At 33.8% G+C, this 21,992-nt stretch overlaps 2 long non-coding RNA genes across 2 annotated transcripts; one reads left to right on the forward strand and one right to left on the reverse strand.

The window, feature by feature from the left end:
• Positions 1 to 3,778: 3,778 nt before the first annotated feature.
• On the reverse strand, positions 3,779 to 4,489 carry LOC135957029 (uncharacterized). Its single transcript, XR_010576395.1, has 3 exons — positions 4,375 to 4,489; positions 4,161 to 4,288; positions 3,779 to 4,045 (listed from the first exon to the last, which is right to left on the reverse strand). It is a non-coding gene; the product is annotated as an uncharacterized LOC135957029 (long non-coding RNA).
• Positions 4,490 to 6,605: 2,116 nt separating this feature from the next.
• LOC135958959 (uncharacterized) lies at positions 6,606 to 9,433 on the forward strand. Its single transcript, XR_010576483.1, has 4 exons — positions 6,606 to 7,083; positions 7,187 to 7,412; positions 7,498 to 7,622; positions 9,293 to 9,433. It is a non-coding gene; the product is annotated as an uncharacterized LOC135958959 (long non-coding RNA).
• The last annotated feature ends 12,559 nt before the right edge of the window (positions 9,434 to 21,992 follow it).

A 21,992-nucleotide genomic window follows, 5' to 3' on the forward strand; every position in this document is an offset into this window, starting at 1 on the left:
ATTTTGTTCATATTATATGTTTTCAAAAAAAATCTAGAAGGCTTGAAAAATATTATTTCAATTTCATTTATATTTTTATGTTGTTCAACAATGTTAAAAATTTTCCTTTGGAAATTTTTTATTTTTTTATGATTTTCAGCTACAAAATGAGAAAAAATGAGCGAAATTCACTAACTTTTGTTAAAAGGATGAAATGCTTTAATGTTTATTAATATTTTATTATGATTAATGATATTTTTTAAGTTTCAGATATTTATAATTCATCTCAATATATTGGCCAATATACGGCTATTATGCAAACATTTTTAAAATAATTCATTAGATAATACAATTATAATGCAATTTATTATAAAATACCATACAATTTACGTAAAAAAAGCAAAAAAAATCCGTCATGTACAATCTATATATATAAAAGAGTAACGTTACTGACTGACTGACTGACTGACTGACTGACTGACTGACTGAATGACTGACTGATTCATCATCGCACAGCCCAAACGGCTGAAGCTAGAATCACGAAATTTTAACTGTGGGTTCCTCCCTCCCCAAAACGATCCGATAAGAAGGGATTTTTGGAAATTCGAACGTTTAGGGGGTAAAAAAGGGTAAAAACGGGTAAATTCGGTAACCTTATATCTTCAAAACTAATAAAGATACAAAAAAACTTAAAATAGCATGTTACTCCATTTAAAAAATAAGCTGACAGGTGTTTCGTACTTTTTGGAAATTCGAAACTTTTAGGGGAGAAAACGGGTAAAAACTGTATTTTGGTACTTTTTTTGCACCCTATGTATCTTTTAAACCAATAAACATAGAAACAAATTTTAAATCGTATTCTTTAACTAACAAAAAATAAAAAATACAAGTTTGGTACTTTTTGGAAATTCGAACCCTTAAGGGATAAAAATTGTGTTAATTTTTGGTACTTTTTCATAAAATATGTTTTTCTATAATTTGACATAGACATACGAATATTTTATTATGAGCTCCCACGACGTTACAGAAATTTATTTGAATGAAATTGTACCACCTCAATGGGGATAAAAAAGGTACCAAAAAGGGGATAAAATCGGGAAAATACATTATATTTGAAATTATTAAGCCAATTTTGATAATTTTTTTTAACGTTGGTTCCTGGATTCATACAAAAATTAACTAACAGCGTGTTATTTGGAACTCGAGTACCAAGGTGTATATTGGGCCAAATCCGGGTAAACAGTTTGGTACTTTTTTTAAAACATATTTATTCTTGGGCACATTAACACAGATTTTAATATTTTGATACATGCCTATAGCATAAACAATTTTGGCAAAATGGAATATTTTTAAATTTCAAACTTGAGGGGTGTTCAAGTAAGAAAAGGGAAATTGGTACTTTTCTCCTAATGGTACTTTTTTAAAATTTTAAATTATTTCAGTTATCGACATTAAAGTTAGCTGATATTTATTTGAGTGAAGTTAGTGTTAGGAATAGGGGATAATATTTAGGTACCATAATGTGTGAACTGTACTATAGGTACTTTTTTGTTCATCTAATGGTACTTTTTTGAAATTTCTATAATAATGGACTTAGAAACATGAAATTAAACATATATGGTCCTAAGTGAGTGAGAATTCTAGCGGGAGACTTTTTGGTACTTTTTCTTTATTGGAATGGTACTTTTTGTAATTTCTTCACCAATGAACCTAGAAACATGAAATAAAGCTTATATATAAACCGAGTGAGTGGAAAACCACAAGTGTGGGTTTTTAGGTACTTTTTCTATATTCTAATGGTACTTTTTTGAAATTTCTATAATAATGGACTTAGAAACATGAAATTAAACATATATGGTCCTAAGTGAGTGAGAATTCTAGGGGAGACTTTTTGGTACTTTTTCTTTATTCGAATGGTACTTTTTGTAATTTCTTCACCAATGAACCTAAAAACATGAAATAAAGACCGGAGTGAGTGGGAATCTACTTTTTGGTACTTTTTCTATATTCGAATGGTACTTTTTGAATTTTCTGTAATAATGGACATAGAAATATGAATTTAAGCATATATGGTCCTAAGTGAGTGAGAATTCTAGGGGGAGACTTTTTGGTACTTTTTGTTTATTCTAATAGTACTTTTTTGAATTTTCTATAACAATGAACTTAGAAACATGAAATTAAGCATATATGGTCCTAAGTAAGTGAGAATTCTATGGGGAGACTTTGTGGTACTTTTTCTTTATTCGATTGGTACTTTTTGTAATTTCTTCACCAATGAACCTAGAAACATGAAATAAAGCTTATATGGAACCGAGTGAGTGGGAAACTACAAGTGTGTGCTTTTTGGTACTTTTTCTATATTCTAATGGTACTTTTTGAATTTTCTATAATATAATGGACCTAAATATGAAACTAAGCGTATATGGTCCTAAGTGATTGAAAATTCAAGCGGATACCTCACGGTACCTTTTGTTTATTCTAATGGTACTTTTTTTTAATTTTCTATAGCAATGGACTTAAAAACATGAAATTAAGCATACATGGTCCTAAGTGAGTGAGAAGTCTAGGGGGAGAATTTTTGGTACTTATTCTTTATTAAAATGGTACTTTTTGTAATTTCTTCACCAATGAACCTAGAAACATTAAATAAAGGTTATACGGACCCGAGTGGGTGAGCAACTACAAGTGGGTGCTTTTTGGTACTTTTTCTATATTTTAATGGTACTTTTTGAATTTTCTATAACATAATGGACCTAGAAATATGAAATTAAGCGTATATGGTCCTAAGTGATTGAAAATTCAAGCGGATACCTCATGGTACCTTTTGTTTATTCTAATGGTACTTTTTTTTAATTTTCTATAGCAATGGACTTAAAAACATGAAATTAAGCATACATGGTCCTAAGTGAGTTAGAATTCTAGGGGAGACTTTTTGGTACTTTTTCTTTATTCGAATGGTACTTTTTGTAATTTCTACACCAATGAACCTAAAGCCATGAATTTAAGCTTATATGGACCCGAGTGAGTGGGAAACCACAAGTGGGGGATTTTTGGTACTTTTTATATATTCTAATGGTACTTTTTTGAATTTCCTATAATAATGGACCTAGACTTTCCAAAAAATCGAAGAATTTCAAAACCGCGGTTTCGGTTTTAAAAAATTAAAAACCGATCGGTTTCGGTTTTGTGATAATTTATTAAATCTTAAGTATTATAGAAACAAAATTAGTTGATAATATAGGAAATGATATACAAATCTAAAATTCAAGCTTGACGGGTTATGGTTTAGTGAATGCGAATTTAAAAGTGATAATCAATGGTACTATTTCCTTATTGCAATGGTACTTTTTGAATATTTTATAATAATAAACATAAAAATTTAAAATTAGGAACACATTTTGCATTTTCTATAATAATGGAAATATGAAATTAGACATTTACAATTAGATTCACAAAGTGAGACTTGATAGTACTATTTATTTCTTCTAATTGGGGTGGCGAAGCGCACCGGGTCAGCTAGTTTTATAATATTTATGAACATGTTCTTATTCTGAATGAAAATAGTTTAGGAAAAAAAAGTCAAGTTCGATAAATAATATTTATTACAAAATTCATTCCAATTATGAATTTCTTTTTTCTGTGAATAAAAAATATTCAACAAAACAAATTTATTCCCATCTATTTTTTAAAGCAAAAACGATTGAAATAAATTCAAGAAAAATTTTTCAAATCATTTTTGTTTTACAGAATAGAAAGGAATATTACAAAATACGAAATAATTTTGTAACGAACACAACAACGTAAAAGAAAAATTTTAATATCTATAAATCAAATTGTTAATAGGTATCTATAAATCCATCAGGAACACTTGCCAATAGGATTTGTATTGTAAATTTTAAAACATAAAATACTCCATATAGCAAATTATAGGCTATTAACTGCGGCAATATAAATAATTTCAAACGGACTCCTAAAAGATCGTTGCCATCTAAAATAATATATTCCCCAAGTCTTTGTCTGCCCATGAGATTGTCACGCTTGGCTATGATTTCTGGCAGCAACCAACCTAAAAATATGTTAAGAACATGCAGGAATTTTGAAGATACACAACCCACAACTACAGCTAAAAGCGTTATAATGTTCGTCTTTTTTCCCTGATTTTTGGAAGACGATGGACTTACGATTGTATCTTCGCCAATGGGTTTGCTAATTATTGGCATCATATTGTGTTCTCTTGAATTCATCATAGTTTCCTTCAGTTTTGTTTTTTGAAGCACAATTCTGTTTTTTTTTAGTTTTCTTATTTGTTCTTGAACATTTGTTGAAAATATATGAAAAAACAAAATAATTCATCTTATTGCAATTATATTTTCACATATTTAAAGTAATTCTTACCTTTAATTCAAATTATATTCGTATTTGTTTTTTTTTTAGTTTGAAACACAATTATTCTGTTTATTCTTATTTGAAATTTTTTTATATATAATTTGACATAAAAAGAAAAGCTTGCTTTCCATTTTTGTGGGATTTATTATTTACAAAATATTTAAAGGGATACCATGTAAGCAAAATATTTAAAAACATACAGCCTAACTACGAAAGCCTTAAAATCGATTTTAAGTCCATAAAGTTGACTATTATTTAAAATTTCGTACCATAAAACAAATTTCAAATATAATCTAAAATGTTGTTTTATTATTTCAAAAAAAAGCTTTTTGTTTTCAACTTTTATGTACAATTTGTTTTTATAATTTTTTGAAATTTCTTCTTTTTATTTACATTCATTGAAACATATTTTCAATTATTTGAATGTATGTATATGTTGGAAAAAGTTGTGAAGCTTTTTTTAAATAAAAACAAAAGTTCTATTTTAAAATAAAATCGACTTTAACAAAAATTAACTTTAAAATTTCTTTCATAGTTAGGGCCATAAAGAATTAAAATGAAGAGAAAAAAAACGATTACGATTTTTATTTTAACGGCCCAGTTCATGAATGGTTATCATTAGACCCAAAATAATATGAAAATTAAAGTAAAACAACCCATGGCATATTTTCTGTGAGTAGTAGGGTTCCTACGCGGGAAAAATTTCCCGGGAATATTTATTAAGAAATTTTTGTCGGGATTTTTCGTGAATTTTTGTATAAGTTTTCTTCTTAAATTTGCAATATTCTGATTTGTTATAATGACCAAACTTGTTGCTAATCGAATGATTCCATTATATTTGTAATTTTGTTTCGGGCTAGCCACAGCAGATCAATTTGATCATTTAGAATGACTCATGTACATATGTTCTTAAAGGAATTATTAGTGCGCCTAACATTACATCTTCTAAGGATATTCATATTTAGAGAAAATAATAATAATGTGGTTTAAATTTGTTTATAAACAATCTGATTTGTGAAATGTCTCTTTCGAAACGAACTACGTACAACGCACGGTGCTTTGTCTCATAGACAAAAATCAAAAAAAGTTTTGTTCTCAAAATATTGTTACGTTTTAACCTTTTCAAAACGTTAGTTTATTGCCTTTAAATAAACCGGATACTTTTGATTGCAAATAAAAGCCGTTTAGTAGTTTAAAAATTGTAACAACTCTTTATTTATTTAAAATGTACAACAACCACAGAATTAAAGTCACTCAATATTTTTTATACACGTTTATAAATTCTCAGAAATACAGACACTTTATAATGTACACGAATTCACTTGAAAAACACAGCACACTCAGTTGATGTTTATTCGAAAAGCGTCTCTGATAAACTCACTCACGACCTCAACCTCTGCCACTATTTATAACACTGCATTACCATCTAGAAAACTCTATTTCTACAATGTTCTTTAACTGAATCGTTATAAATCGTTATATTTGAATTCAAGTACAATTTCGTAACAATATGATAAAATATATGTTGATCGATAGCTAACAAACACAGCTTAAATAAATTTGTAGGAATTGGTTTTATTTGACTCTCTTAGACTTCACCAGAGGTAGCTAAAGTCAGTCAAATTTAAGAAAAAATTAATGAATACAAATATTAATTGAATTGCTTCAAGAAAATAATTCTCAAAAATTCATTATTGTAAAAATTATTTCAAATTTCTGTTTTTTGAGTTCTTTAGTGTTTTTAAAATTCGGCAGTAATAAAATTTTTATTAAAAATTTCGACTAAAATTTTTTTTACCGCTCAAAAAAATAAATTTTTTTAAAAAAAATCAAAAATTACAAAAGTTTGTGGAATTTTTTAAAAAAAAATCGTACATTTTTTTATTTCGGTTTTTCTTAGTTTTTAGATTAGTACTAACTTTTTGCCACAACTTAAAAAAATGCATTTTAAAATAGGTCTAAATTCACAATTTTTACTTAAATTTTGTGTATTATAGAGCAATAATGTTAAAGTTATGTTTCAAGATATATAAAATAATATTATCTTAAATTTAATTAAAGAAATGGTCATAATTTATTATATGGAAATCAAATTGTGCATTAAATCTTAACCAGAGTGCGCTAATATTATATAATTTTAAGCAAGATGAGGTAATACTTTATATATCCACCTATTTTTGTGACACATCTCTCTCAATATTTTACTTATGGATTATTTACATATGGATTCAAGTAAGTAAGTAAGTAAATTTTTATTAAGTCTTTTTTCTTTTCGATAACATTTTTCGTGTCTTACATACAATGAGAACAATATAATTCTTAGAGCTATATTTGTCTTACTCTAATAACAAAAATAGGATATTACACAACAATGTAGATAAATGAAATAGGATATGTATTTTCTACAAAATGAATATGAAAACAAACAAGACTTGCTTTCGGTCTTTACTTTGGCTAACAGAGCGAATGTCTGTAAATAACAAACTTAAGACTAAATAACACTTAAAAACATAAATAACAAATATTCTGTTAATAACATTGACAAACAGAATGTAAATAATATATTGTAGACGACAGCATATAAATGCAGAATTTGTGTATCAAAACAAAACATAAATGTAGACATATACTATGTAGCTAAGTGTGTAAGTTAAAAATACGAAAGCATATAAATGCAATAATTTCCAATGAGAACGGAACATATAGTCAAAATAAAAGGTAAATATTATAAATATCACAGATTAATTAAAAAAAATAATAATATTAGTCAATAATAATAGTAACAGTTACAAATAATAAAATCTTATAATAATATTTTCAGCCTCTGTGTACACCAGGTGCTGATTTCAAATAGAATGATGGCAAAGCATAAGGATCCGGATCATTATTGATGTTCTCGTGGAGAATTCCTATCGGAGAGAGGTACGGAAAGGAAGTCCAAGTTGTCAGATTCTCTTGTTGAAAGATTTGTTCAATAAGAATGTTGTCATGTGTTGAAAGCTTTTCAACAAAACTTTTTTGTTGTACCATGGCATATCGGCAAAAAGGTAGTATATCTGCATTCTTATATATGTAATTGTTTGAGAATCGTTTTGTCTCATTCTGGTAATTTTTCCCAATACACTTCCTCAGTATTACACGTTCAAAGATTTCAATCTCCTTGGCCACCGTTGGCGACATAGTGAACCAAATGGGAAACCCGTAGATGAGGACCGATCTGATTGCAACTTTATAAATTAGAAGTTTTGTCCTTATTGGTAAGTATTTGTTGTACAAAAGGCTTGAAAACATTCCTGATATTTTCCTTGCCTTTTCCAGACGATTTCTCGCATTACCATTGAATTTTAACAGTTTGTCAAATTTTATTCCCAGGTACTTTATAGTGTTTTTAAGAGGAATTTCCACACCGTTTAGAGAAAGTTGTAGTGATTTGCTCTCTGGGACCACAAACTTTGCACATTTACCGGATGCATTTCTGATACAAATGGCTTCCGACTTCGCAGCATTAATTCTTATTCCCCATTCATTATAAAAATTGTTTATTATGCCAAGATGAATAGCTGCCCTGTTCAAAGCTTCTGATGGTGAGATGTCATGAGCATAAATGAGGCAATCATCGGCATAGAGAATAGCCTTAGAGTTGTTGTACTGATGTGGGAAATCATGGAGGAATATATTAAAAAGAAGTGGCGCTAATATGCTGCCCTGAGGAACTCCGATGTTGACGAAGCTGGTATCTGACGTGGTGTTGTTGATTTGAACGCAGAATTCTCTTTTAGTGAAAAAACTATTCAATATTTTCAGAAGATAAGGATCGATGCTAAGATTTATAAGTTTGTATATTAGACTTTTATGACAGACGGAGTCAAAAGCCTTTTCGATATCCAATGAGATAGCTAGAGAACATTTTTTCTCCCTTAGATTGTGGACCACGTCATTATGAAACTTTAGCAAAGCATGTTGAGTTGAATGATGTCTTCTGAACCCAAATTGGAAATCTGGAATAGGTTCAATGATGAATTCCTTTTCCAGTTTTTCCTTCAGTATACGCTCGAATAATTTGCCAATATTAGACAATAGGGATATAGGTCGAAATTCCTCTGGCTTCTTACTGTCTCTTTTCTTTTTGATAGGCAGGATTTTGGCGGTTTTCCAGGCATTTGGAAAATATCCATTGTTAATGCAATTATTAAAGATTATCGTGAGTAGTTTTAGCGTTGTGTCAGGGAATTTTTTAATTAGGAAATTTGAGATATTGTCAAGCCCATATGATTTCTTGCAATTAATATTATTAATATGGGATCTTATGGTATCAATATTTATAAAATGAAGAGTATCAGAATTTTCGTCTGCTTTAAAATTTGTGTCAAAGGAATAAATATTACTAGGAAGATCATTGATGGATATTGCAATTTGATTTTCAACGTTAGAGGCAGACCTTACAGGATTTACCACACTAAAGACATTAGAGAAGTGGTTTTTAAAAATAACAGCAATTTCTGAATGATTTGTTGTTATACCATTATTATTAATAATTTGATGGCAAAAAGGCGATTTAGACTTTCCAGTAATTTGATATATATCTTTAAATGCTGTTGGACCAGGTTGGATTTTTGATAACCTATTGGTAAATCGTTTTGTCTCTTCCATATTAACCAGTTCATTAATAATTGTTTTGAGCAGCTGGATTTGATTTGACAATATTCTATACTCACGATTAAGTTTGTTGCCATTCCGATGGAAGATTTTTTTCAACTCCTTCTGCCATGTGTACTTTATTTTAAAAAATTTTTTAATGTTTTCTGGATAAGGTCTCTTGCGATCAGTAATTTCCATTTTTTCCGAATGAGTATTATGTACTGTAGTAGCAACTGTTGAGTTGAATGCATTAATTAATGAGTCCAAATTTTCATTATTTAAATTACAGATGGTAGGTGGAAGAATATCACAGGATGCAGCTTCAAGGTCTCTACGAAATAAGTCCCAATTGGTGTTTTTGTAAGATGTTATTACTGACGGATTTCTAAGATGTAGATTTCCTGATCCGAATTCCAGTTTTAAATTCAGTGGAAAATGATCTGAAAAAGTTGGAAGACTTTTGACTTGATAATTAGGATGTAGACTGTCTATTATGTTCGTGCTTAATAAAAAGTGGTCAAGGTAGGACGAACCATTGGGATAGGAAGGGGATACATCGCAAACTCGTTTCACGTCTAAACAATTACCTTGTAACCAGTTACGGATTGTTCTCCCATTACCGTTATCTGAACTGTCTCCCCAAGTAGTGCTTTTAGCGTTTAGATCGCCGCCAATTACAAACCCATCAAAATTTCTGGACACATCAAGAATCTTGTTTAGGTCGTTGTGTAGCTCTTGAGCCGCATGAATGCAAGGTACGTATACTGAACCAACTAAAAACTTTTTGGTGTAATTATTAACAATGAGTTCTATTTGAATAAAAACATTACTGAGCGATGTTCCAGCAATATTAATTCTGTTGTTTTTAATTGATTTTTTTAGTACTATAGCCACTCCTATAGGTGAGTAGTCATATATAACGTTATAGCCAGGAATAGTAATTTTCTTATTCTTATGTAGGTGACATTCTTGTAAAAGGGCAATATCAATATGATTTTGATGAAGCAGACTAGAGAGTTCAGCTTGTCGACTGGTGTTTACAAGAGAACGGACATTAAAAGATACAAAATTTATGAATCTATGGCCCATATTCAGCTTTAATTTTGTTGAGGAGGCGCAAAAATTCTGTTTTGGCTTCATGTTTTGTCATTGTTTTGTATTCTTTTAAGAAATTATTGATTTGTTCTTCTAACGACAATTCTGTTGATTCTAAAAACAAGCTGGCAAGTTTCAAAAAGTCCATGACGATTGGTGGTTTTTGTGTTGGCTCCTGGGTTGTATTTGCATGAAATAAACTTGCAAAAGATTTTCCTGGGGTATATTGCGAATTGCTTATGATTTTGTTTACATTGTTTTTGGCCATATTTTTCTCCTCATGAGATTCCTTAATTCGCTCCTGTCGACTATCAATAAATTTTTTGTAGGCAGTACAACCTCTCCAGTTTGCAGGATGGCCGCTTTCCCCACAGTTCACACAATACGGATCTGAGCCTTCAGACCTTGATCTTTGGCACTCGCCTGGAATGTGTTTTTTATCACATTTTAAGCACTTGTACTCAGAATTACAATTTTTTGCTATATGGCCCCATCGCTGACACCTGTGACATTGTGTTTCCTTTTCTTTACTTTTCGGTCTTTCCCAAGTGATAGACTGACTAAGCAGATATTTAATATGTGAAATGTCGCTAAGTGTCTTTCCAGGTTTTAACGTGATCAAAAACAACCCGGTGTTGTATGCATTTCTGATCGAATGTGGAGTTGTAAAATGACTAACCTTTGTAACAACATCTGGAGTAATTTTATCCAGAGCGTTTTTTATTTCATCATCCTCGGTATCGAAATATAAACCTCTTAGGACAAATGACATTTGCTTCAACTCTTTTGGTGTGTAAGAGTACGACTGTATATTTTTTTCACGTAAGATAGCCATCATTTCAGTGTGTACCAATGCATCTGATAAATAAAGCTTGCTTTTATGTTTATTGACATTTCTTATTTTAAAATTAATTTTTGGTGTTTTCGCTTCTAATTGCTCAACTAGGCGCTTTATATTTACATTGTATAAAAATATTGGTGGGCAATATGGCGTATTCTTTGTTGTAGTTGTTTCAGCTTTTTCATTTCTTCCCCGCTTGGGCTGTTCCTCATTGTTCTCAATTTCCAAACCAGCTAATAAAGCAAATCTGTTTTCACCCAGATGGGAGACATCAATATTGGTAGGAGATCCATCATATCTTCTACGTTTAGAATTCAGATTTGCCTGTGATGGCTCATCAAATATTGTTGGTTGTTGGCCATTGACATTACTGTCGCCATCCGTACCGTCCTCGTCCATGTTACCTCAGGTTCCACTATCGCAATTATTGCAAAAAGTGTGCCCGAAATATTCGGAAAATCGTCAAAATAAAATTAAATTGAAAAATACACAAAAAATAAAATTTGCGCTAAAAAAAACCTCCTCTGTCGTTGACAGTGATGCCGGATCTTCTATGGATTCAAATTCAACAACAATCTTACAATTTACAGAATCTTGCCGTTTTATAGTATTTTTTTATAGCACTGCATTGCCGACTACTGCATTATCGATAATCGGAGAACACAACAAGATGAAGTTAATTACTGTGAGTTATGTATTTTGCAGACTTTTGGAAAATATAAGATATGCATAATACATATATGTATATCAACGTATAGTAAATTGTGTCTCCTTTTCAAAAATATATTAAATTTTTAAGAATTTAAAAGTTGATAGAAGACTTTTGTCAAAAATATGGGAATCAAAAATGGTAGCTGATTTTTTTATAAAATTTTAATACAATAAAAGTGTTGTTTATGAATCGTTTTTATCGAAATTTGTAACTTATTTAGAAATTTTTGGTGCAAATGCAAAAGTATGAAAGAAACTTGTGAATTATTATTGAGAATCCCACAATTCTAAAAAAAATTCGAAAATCCCAAAAATGGTATTTTTTAGGTTTTTGACTTTGTTTAAATATTGGGTCATACAAGAATGGTTTTAATTTATTAAAAGCAGATATGAGAATAGAGTTAATTTGGCTATGCAACTCGCAGATATAAAAGTTTTGAAATTATTTTTCATTTATAATTCTTCCAAAATGTTATCTTTGAGAAAAATATAAACACATTAATTATTTTGTATTTATTTTCTGTATAACTAAACATTAATGTAAGTACTTTTTTCAAACAAATTCGTGAAAAACTACTTTTTAAAATATTTTTAATTTAAATGTACATAACTTTTGAATTAGTATAGATTTTAAAATTATTATTTTTTTGCTATTACTAATATATGTGTTGGTAATTCAAATTTGGATTCACTATTAGCAAAAATCCAGACTAAAGTAGGAAAAAAACTTGAAATTTTAATTTTCAAATGTGAACATCTCGTCAACTATAAGAGATAAAATATAGTTCATGCAATGTTTTTTGTAGCAATCTTCTTGTAGATTCTACACCTATAAAAATCTTTCAAATCAGATCGAGAACAAAAATTTGGCATCATATTAAATTTTTCATATACCCGATATACCCCATTTTGGGGCCTTGAGGCTCCGCCCTACCTTCTAAAGTCCAAATTCAAGACATAAACTCAGCTATACCTCCTCTATAGCCATGGAATTTTATTAACATCGGACTGTTGGTTTAGAAATTACATTATTATTATTGTTACATTATTTCCACTTTTTTTCATTTCCCCACTGTGCTCGAGAAGACATTTTTATGGAGGCTGGGTGAAATCATGAACCGACTATGACCAAAATTAGCAAAGTTTGTCCTTGGGTCGAAAAAGTGACGTTGACCGAATATTATTGGAACATGTCTAAAATTGCGACATATACCTTGATTAACAAATTTACATGGACAGACTGGCGGACGGACGGACAAAGTTTATTCAACCCAAAAAATTATTCGGTAAATACAAATAACATACCAAGTTTCATTACAATCAGATTATTTTTGCAAAAGATATAGAATTTTTACAATTAAGGATATATGGGAGGACCAATAGTCCTTGCTGCAATCACAATAAAAATTAACAGAAAGATTGTAAGCTTAGTGCGTATAACAAATGCAGATTTTTATGATCTTTAGATCAATTATGGAGCAAAAATTAAAAATTATATTTTTGGTATATATGGGAGGTAGGCGTGTCCTTGGTCCTATTTTTTCCAAAAATTTTTCTTAACTTAGGTATTTTATATTAGCACACCAAATTTCAAAAGTCTACGACAACTCCTTCTATTTTTGTCCCATCGTTATATGGGGACAAAGCACTGTGCGACGCATGTTTTCCAGATTTAACATAGTAGGAGTTCGTAAGTTGTTTAGTTCCCTTTTACAAGGCAGACATTTTTCTCATTCTCTTTTGAACTAACCTAAACCTGTGTAATACACACTCTACCTCTTCAACCCCTCGCCCACAAACTTCGTCTTCTGCATTGTAAAAGGGGACTAACTAAAATAATATAATTTGTGTAGATGAAACGTTTATTACTAGGTGGTGGATTTATTGTACAATGAAAATGTTTTTCTCAAACGTCTAAATATCATGTAGAATGGCATCGATTTTTTCGGAACGAAATCATAAAATTCTATAACTTATATCAGCATATATATATACCGTGTGGAGTTCTCAGTCGCCCATCGGACGCGTCCCAGGTGGCGGATAGGGGGAGCAACTGCCTAGTCTAGTGATACTGTTCTGACAACAGGTCACTAGCCTTGACAAATGCTCAAGCGATGTCAATATCTTAAGATGCATTTTTAACAAATGGTCTGAACTTCTTGACATAGCTAGGTCAGTAAACGGAACTGCGTCAGCCGACTATCATAATACTGTGATGAATTTTATAACAAATGGTCACAGTAGGATGTAATTGGTGTTAGGATAATGTTATTACTGGTGATACATTTTTGACAAATGGTTACCTAGTGCTAACACATTCTTTCTCTTTTCTTAGTGTTACTACCCGCGGACCAAAACTGTTCTTTCTCTCTCTACTCTTTCTTTCCCCCCCACTTGTAAGGTCAAGGTGATGGTAGCAGTGCCGAAGACCTGAATGGCTAGTAAGTGGTTAAAGATAACTAGTCGCTAACAGCTCCCCTCCGACGCCAGGGCACGGGTCGGTTGTAATACAGTTTTTGCCTAATCCATGTACGCCGTCCCTGCATGGAGTGTCCATCCCCTTACGCGCTTACTCGTGGGAACAAAAATTAATAATCTAACACACAATAATAACAAAAAACAAATAACAGCAAAAGGCCAGCAGGGGAAACCTATGCTGGCTGATTGCAAACAGTCAACTGTCCAACCTTCTGGTGACAGTTTGACTAAAAGCAGCGAGGTAGCCTTGGACTTTAAGCTGAGCACCTCAAAAGCTGCATTAGCCCTCGCTGGTAATATACCAGCAACAGCCCCTGCATTGGACACTGTCGAGAAGACAGTTGTCCCTGCGAAAATGCTACAGGTTGGATCGTCGAACCAGAAGTCGGGTCCAACCACCGTAGCCCCACCCGCCACTATGGCAGAACCGAACGCCCCCATTCGCAAAGAACCATCTAGGAGGGCTTTCGTGCAAAGGCGTGCCGCCATGCGCATTATCGACCGGCTTGGATCCAAGTCGGCCGATGCGCTTAACATCGACGAATTGTCGAAACTAAGTTGGCTGAGCTGGACAGCTCAAACCCTCCTCCAAGCGCAGATGCAGCGAACCAAGGCGCATCAGCTGGGCCCAAACGGCAACGCTCAGAGGAGGAGCTGCTCCAGCAGCAAAACCCACAGCCGAGGACTAAACGTCCGAAGCAAGAGGCTCGTGTGATAAGAAGGCCTTACAGTGAAGTTGCTCGCAATCCACTGGTAAGGGCTATTATCGACAGGAGTGTTGATGACGGAGCTATCTCCCAGGAGAAATGGCTGAAAATCCGTCAGGGTATGCTGGGGGTATACTGGAAGATTCTCAAGGAGAATCCCGGTCCATCCCCGCAAACCGATGATGCTGGCTGGTATCAAGGCCATGTAAAACTGCTAGCGTGTACCAATGACCGCTCAGCTCTACTGCTAAAATTAGCAATTGCGTCCCTAGGGGAATTGTGGCCTGGCGCGAAACTGGACGTGATCCCGGTAAACGAGATACCTCGCAGACCGAGATCAATCACAGTTATTCCGGCGGAACCACATGAACCTGAGGAGATTCTGGCATACATTCAGAGCGGTAATCCCGATCTACCAACCCATAACTGGAAGGTGGTTAAGGTTTCCGCTCCTGAAGGTGCGCATAGAAAGGTGGTCGTAGTCCTTAACAAGGAATCCTTGGCGCCACTACGTGAGAGGCAAAGCAAGATTTACTATGGTTTCGATAGTATCAAGCTGCGCATCTACCGTGGTGACGACAAGCTCGACCCCGAAACTTCTGGTGTTAAACTGGAAGCTCCGCAGTATATGGACTGCAAAATTAAACTGGATGACCCCGCAAGCTCTGAGGACAAAATGGAGACCCAATCACACTCCAGTATGGTTGGGGACCTATTCTGCGCTCTGGGCGATGTGGAGGATGAAGATGTTCTTCTGGAATCAGACCCAGAAGACATCGACGTTACGGTCATATATGATCCAGACCATGGTGAAGGCGATCCAAGTGAACCTTCACCACTCTAAGGCAGCTTCGGCTGCCCTGCTCCTCCACATTGCTAGATATGGGGATGACATTGCGTTGGTCCAGGAGCCGTGGATACACAATGGCGAAATTCGTGGACTCAACGCCAAAAAGTACAAACTTTTGCACATAAGACGCACAGGTAAAATAAGATCTTGCATTTTGGTTAAGAACCATCTTAATATCTTCATTCTTCCTGATTACAGCGATGAAGATACAGTAGCTGCTGCTTGGGAGACAGGTGCAGGTAAGGTGTGGCTGCTCTCGAGCTATATGGCGCACGACCAGGTTGAACCACCACCGAATAACCTGGTATCTAACATGATGCGTGCCGCAAACCGGGCCAGAACTCCGGTAATTATCGGAGCTGATGCAAATGCTCACCACACAATCTGGGGTAGCTCAGATATAAACGAACGAGGTGAGTACATTCTAGACTTCATATTAGACTTTAATCTGGTAGTTGTCAATCGAGGTTCAGAACCTACTTTTGTGGTAGCAAATAGGCAAGAAGTTCTGGACATTACGCTTGTCAGTGCAAGCCATTCGCAACTCATAAGGAATTGGAAGGTTTCAGATGATTGCTCTCTGTCTGATTACAGGTATCTGACATTTTTAATAGAATTGGAAGTTGAGAAGGAAAAGCCTTTTCTAAATAGGAGGAAAACCAATTGGGATGATCACAGGCGGATCCTTGATGGTTTACTTCCCTCACCCCCTCTTATAGGTGACACTAGGGACATTGAAAGCGCTGTGGAAAAGCTCACACTTTCTCTCAGTGAGGCCACAAGACGTACATGCACTCCCTCTGCTCGCAGAGGAAAGGTAAGACCTCCATGGTGGTCTTTAGACATAGAGAACACTAGGCGTAGTTGTCGTAAACTATTCAACGAGGCGAAAAGATCAGGCAACTGGTCAATGTACAAGTCTATGTTGAACAAATTTAAGAATATGGTCAGGAGCGCGAAACGTAAGTCCTGGAGGAATTTCTGCAGCGGCGTCGAAAGTTCCTCTGAGACAAATCGTCTGCGCAAGATCTTATCGAAAACACCAACTGTTCAAGGTTATATTCAGAAACAGGATGGTAGGTGGACTACTGATGGACGTGAGAACTAGAAGTACTCATGGACACTCATTTTCCGGGGAACTTGCCTCCAGATATTGCTAGTGCATCCCAACCGAACAATCGGACAACTCCGTCAATTATACTTGACGAACATTTGATAAAATGGGCCATACGGAGTTTTGACTCTTACAAGTCTCCGGGCCCAGATGGCATAATACCCGCTGATCTACAGAATAATATAGATCTAGTCACTCCTTGGCTGATAACTATCTATCATGCCTGTCTTGCATGGTCGTACATACCAAAACGGTGGACCGAATGCACTGTGACATTCATTCCGAAAGGGGGGAAAGTGTCACACACCAAAGCAAAAGATTTCAGACCGATAAGTCTATCATCATTCTTGCTGAAAACCCTTGAAAGAATCATCGACATCCACATACGAGTGTCTTTGAAACAAGGATCAGTATCTCCCTCTCAACACGCCTACATGAAAGGCAAATCCGTTGAGACAGCACTTCACTCCTTAGTGGGATATATTGAGAAATCCCTTGAATTTGGTAATTTCTCGTTAGTGGCCTTTCTGGATATAGAAGGAGCCTTCAATAAAGTAGAATCTGCAACTATCGTTTCAGCTCTACAGGATCTTGGTTTAGACCAATCAACTGTAAGGTTCATCACAAACCTTCTACGATACAGGATCATTCGCTCCGAAAAGGGAACGGCAGTGATCACGAGAATGGCCACTAGAGGTACACCTCAGGGAGGCGTCTTATCACCACTTCTGTGGAATTTGGCCATAAATTGTCTGCTCAGGTGGCAGTCTCTGGGATCCACTTGGACACGATATCACAACGCCTGGAACATGCACTCAGTATACTGAGTCGGTGGAGTACGGACAGTGGATTGAATGTAAGCCCAGGCAAAACTGAACTTGTACTGTTCACAAGGAGGTACAAGATTCCTCATTTCTCGCTTCCCCGATTAAATGGTGTTGAACTAACACTATCGGACAATGCAAAATACTTAGGAGTTATTCTGGATAGTAAACTATCCTGGAAACCCAATACCCTTTCAAGGACGTCAAAAGCCTTGACGGCTATGTATGTCTGTAAGAAGGCGATAGGTACGCAATGGGGTATTAGACCCCAGTTTGTCAACTGGCTATGTGATGCGGTCATTAAGCCGACACTATTTTATGGAGTTTCTGTCTGGTGGAAGGCATTAGACAGTGGCTCGACGTGTATGCTATTCGAGAGAGTGTTAAGGAGAATGGCAATCCTGATAACAGGAGCTTTAAGAACGACCGCAACAAAGTCGCTCTTTACTATATTAAACTGGATCTTATGGCAAGAAAAATGGCATTTACTTCTGCCTTTAGGCTAAACGCAATTGGTGCGTGAAAACACGCTCCATATGGTCACGCCAGCATAATAGGTAGTATTCAGACTCTTCCGGAGAATATCGATTACTGCATTTCTAGGCCCTTCATAGCGAGGAATTTCGATTTCTCAATTCCGTGCGGTACGGAAGCAATGAACGGGCCCTTACATGACACAACAGGTCTCTCAGTCTATACGGACGGTTCTGTGAAGGGAGATCGAGTTGGCGTAGGTGTCTATATTCGGGAACTCGATATTAGGTTATCTTTCAGACTTCCGAACGAATGTAGCATTATTCAGGCTGAATTATCCGCCATCAAAAGGGCGGCTAACTGGCTTAGTTATAACAAGATATCTGACAGGGATATTTGTATATATACTGACAGTCAGGCAGCTATAAAATCCCTGACAGGTGTATACACAACATATAACTTAGTCCAGGAATGCCGGGCATCCTTAAACAGGATGGCGAGACATTCAACAGTCGTACTCAAGTGGGTACGGGGACACGGGGATATTACTATTACGGGCAACTGTGTTGCCGATGATCTGGCGAAAAAAGGCGCCATGTTACCTGACGGAGACATAGATTTCCTATGTGGGATTCCGTTATCCAAATGCAAGCTACAAATTAGTAACTTCTACTATGAGCTCGCTCAGGCAAGATGGGACTGTGAACCCACATGCACTATGACCAGGACGATATGGCCCCGACTAAATCGGGGACGGACAATTCATCTTCATGGCTTTACACGCTCACAATTGAGTGGTGTAGTGGCGGTCATAACTGGACACTGCACCTTTGGTAACCACGCTAGGAGACTTGGTTTGCCGTACCACGACTTCTGCAGAAGTTGTCAAAACGAGGAGGAGGATGAAACTATTTTTCATCTTCTTTGTCATTGTCCGGCATTAGGAGATCTACGCCTATGGTTTCTGGGGCATCGTTCCCTAGATAGTCTTTCTGAGCTCTCGAATATGAGGCTTGAGGGCATTAGTGCCTTTATAGGTAGAAGTAATTGGTTGAAAAGACCAGACACGGGGATCACTTTAGAGTGACCCAATGATCGCCGACTCATTGGCACGTAAATTCTTCAAGATCTCCTCCCTCTCTTTTTCTTCTTACATCTCCTTCTTAACTTCTTCAATCTTCTTCTCCCTTTTTCACTTATATCTGTCCCACTTTCTTCTTCTTTCTTCTACTTTCAGGTAACACAAAAGGACCATTGCTGGACCCATGTGAGCTACTCTTTCTCTCTTCCTCATTTCGTGGCTGCCTGGAAAACCTAACCTAACCTATCAGCAAAAAAATAAACTTTTTATAATGACATATTTTGTTTGTATAGATGTAACGAATCACAAATTATACGGATATGAATCAGCTGGTTTCAGAAGAAAAATAACAAAAGAAAATGTCAAAATGGTTGTGGTTTAAAGAGAGGGACAAATATATTTCACACTAGTTTCATATTGAAATTATAATTTTTCTCTCGCTCTGCAAATCACAACCATTGAAAACTTTTTGACAACTGTCATTTGTTTCATATCTGTAATAATCTGTGTAAAGAATCTTGTAGCTAAACATTCTAAGGGTCATTACACAAATTATTACAGATAAGAGACCATTGACAAGTAATTTCGAACCGTATGGTTTTGTTTACATTTTTTTTAACATTTTTTCAATTCCGCCATTAAGGCAGATCTTAGAGCGAGAGAAAAAATAAAATGTAGTACAAAATCGATGAGTGTGTGAGACGAGATATAGAAAGATAAATTTATATGTTTGTCCCTCTTTTAAATCTACCGTGGTTTATTATACATTTTCTTTTGTTAATTTTTCGTAAATTTTTTTTGTTTGCCTCCGCCATGTTGCTAAAAACAGCTGATTCGGGTCTATGTTAGTCTATGGGTCATTATTACAACTTGCCTTAAAGTTCGTAATAGTAAAAGGTAACTTTAAGTAATAGGAAAAGGCACCCTTAAAGTTAACTTTTACTATTACGAACATAAAGATAAGTTGTAATAATGGCGCTAAGTGTCAGTTGAAATAATTCAGAAAGAAAGTTCTATGTCACAAAACAATAATTACTTTTTTGCCAATAAAATAACAAAAACATTATTTTTAGGTTTTATATAAAACAAATTTATTAAAAACAAATTATAAAAGGATAAAAATATACATATTTCAAAAAGTTATCATTCTCTGTTCTATAAAACAAAAATGTATGAAATAGAATTTGTGTATCTTTAAATTAATGAAAAATATAAAAATTATCTTTCAAACATTTTCATTTACAGAACAAAGACTAAAAAAATACTACAAATTTAGCTATTAACAATCATTTTAACAAAAATTAACAAATTAATCTTTCTATGTTCTATAAAACCAAAATGTTTGAAATGGAACTTAAAGTATCCTCAAATTAATGGAAAACAGATAAATTCTATGACAAACTTTTTCATTTTACAGAACATAGGCGAAAATACAAAAAAATTACATAACAATTAACAGTTATAATAACAAAAATTAACAATTTAAATGTAATTCAGGGGAGCTGTTGACAATAATACTCGTACAATAAGGCGCAAAATATATATAAATCCATACACATAATTGTATCCGATTAATAATGGCAATATAGATAATTTCGATCGTACCGCGATAAGGTCCCTGTCATCAAAATTGAGGAACTCCCAAATAGTAATATTGTCCATTTTCTTATTTCGTTCCTCTATAATTTTCGGCAGCAACCAATCTAATAATAGTTGTAGAAAAAAAAGCGACTTGGACACTACATGACCAAGTATGAACGCTATAACCATTACAATGTTAAGATTTCTTTCACTGTTTGGCGACTTCAATGTTGATGGACTTACTAGTAATTCCTTTTCAAATTCGCCCTCAACTTTCATCGGACTTTTGTTCATTTGATTTTCTATCATTTTATTTGCTAAAATTGTGCAAAATTACAAATTAATTTTATATAATTTCACATTTATTCTATAACTTTTGCTTTCTTACCTTTTATCTTCTTTAAATTCCTTTTTATTTTGCAATATATTTGGTTTAAAATTATTTGTTTTTTATTTTTTGTAAATAAACGCCTTGACGATTTTATTATTTTATTTCAATTGTCAACAAATTTTTTGTACATGATTTGACATAAAACGAAAAGGTTGCCTTGCAATTTTTTGAATTTTATTTCTGTAAAATATCTAGGGTTTAAAAGTTTTTTTTTAATTTTGCTTATATTTTTTTATCGTTTGACTTTTAAATTAAAAAACAAAAATTATAATGCTAAGAAATATTTACAATTTTAGATTAAATACAGATTGCCCGTATGATCACATTGAATTAAAACAACATGCAAACAATCACAAAAAAACTTCTCGGGGTTAGGTCTCGAATCCATGTTAAATGTGATAAGTCCAGCATTGTCAGAACTTTTCTGTGGACATATGCTAAATTTTCACAAACAATTACATATTCCAAAATAATAAAATTAATAGGTATTTTTCTGCAAGGAACTGGGTGGGCAATTTGAATTTTTCCGTTAATGCAAGACTACTAAAAAAATAGAATCTACAAGCAATCTGAAAGTTTAAAAGTATTGAAAACTAAAACGTGCAATTTAAAAACTTGCTAGGTTTATGTTCAGCGTATCTATCTTATATGCAAATTAAAATTTGTAGTAAAAGTTTCTTAAATTCATAAATAATATATGTAGATTTTAAATTCGTGCATTTAAATGTCGGGAACATAATATTTTATTATTTATAGTGCAACAGTTTTTATCGAATGCATAATTCGTCAAAACTAAAGACAAAAGGCCTTATTCATAGAATTTTTAATTTAACAAAATTTAT

Source organism: Calliphora vicina, chromosome 4 (assembly GCF_958450345.1).
Source record: "Calliphora vicina chromosome 4, idCalVici1.1, whole genome shotgun sequence".
Taxonomy (NCBI): Eukaryota; Metazoa; Arthropoda; class Insecta; order Diptera; family Calliphoridae; genus Calliphora; species Calliphora vicina.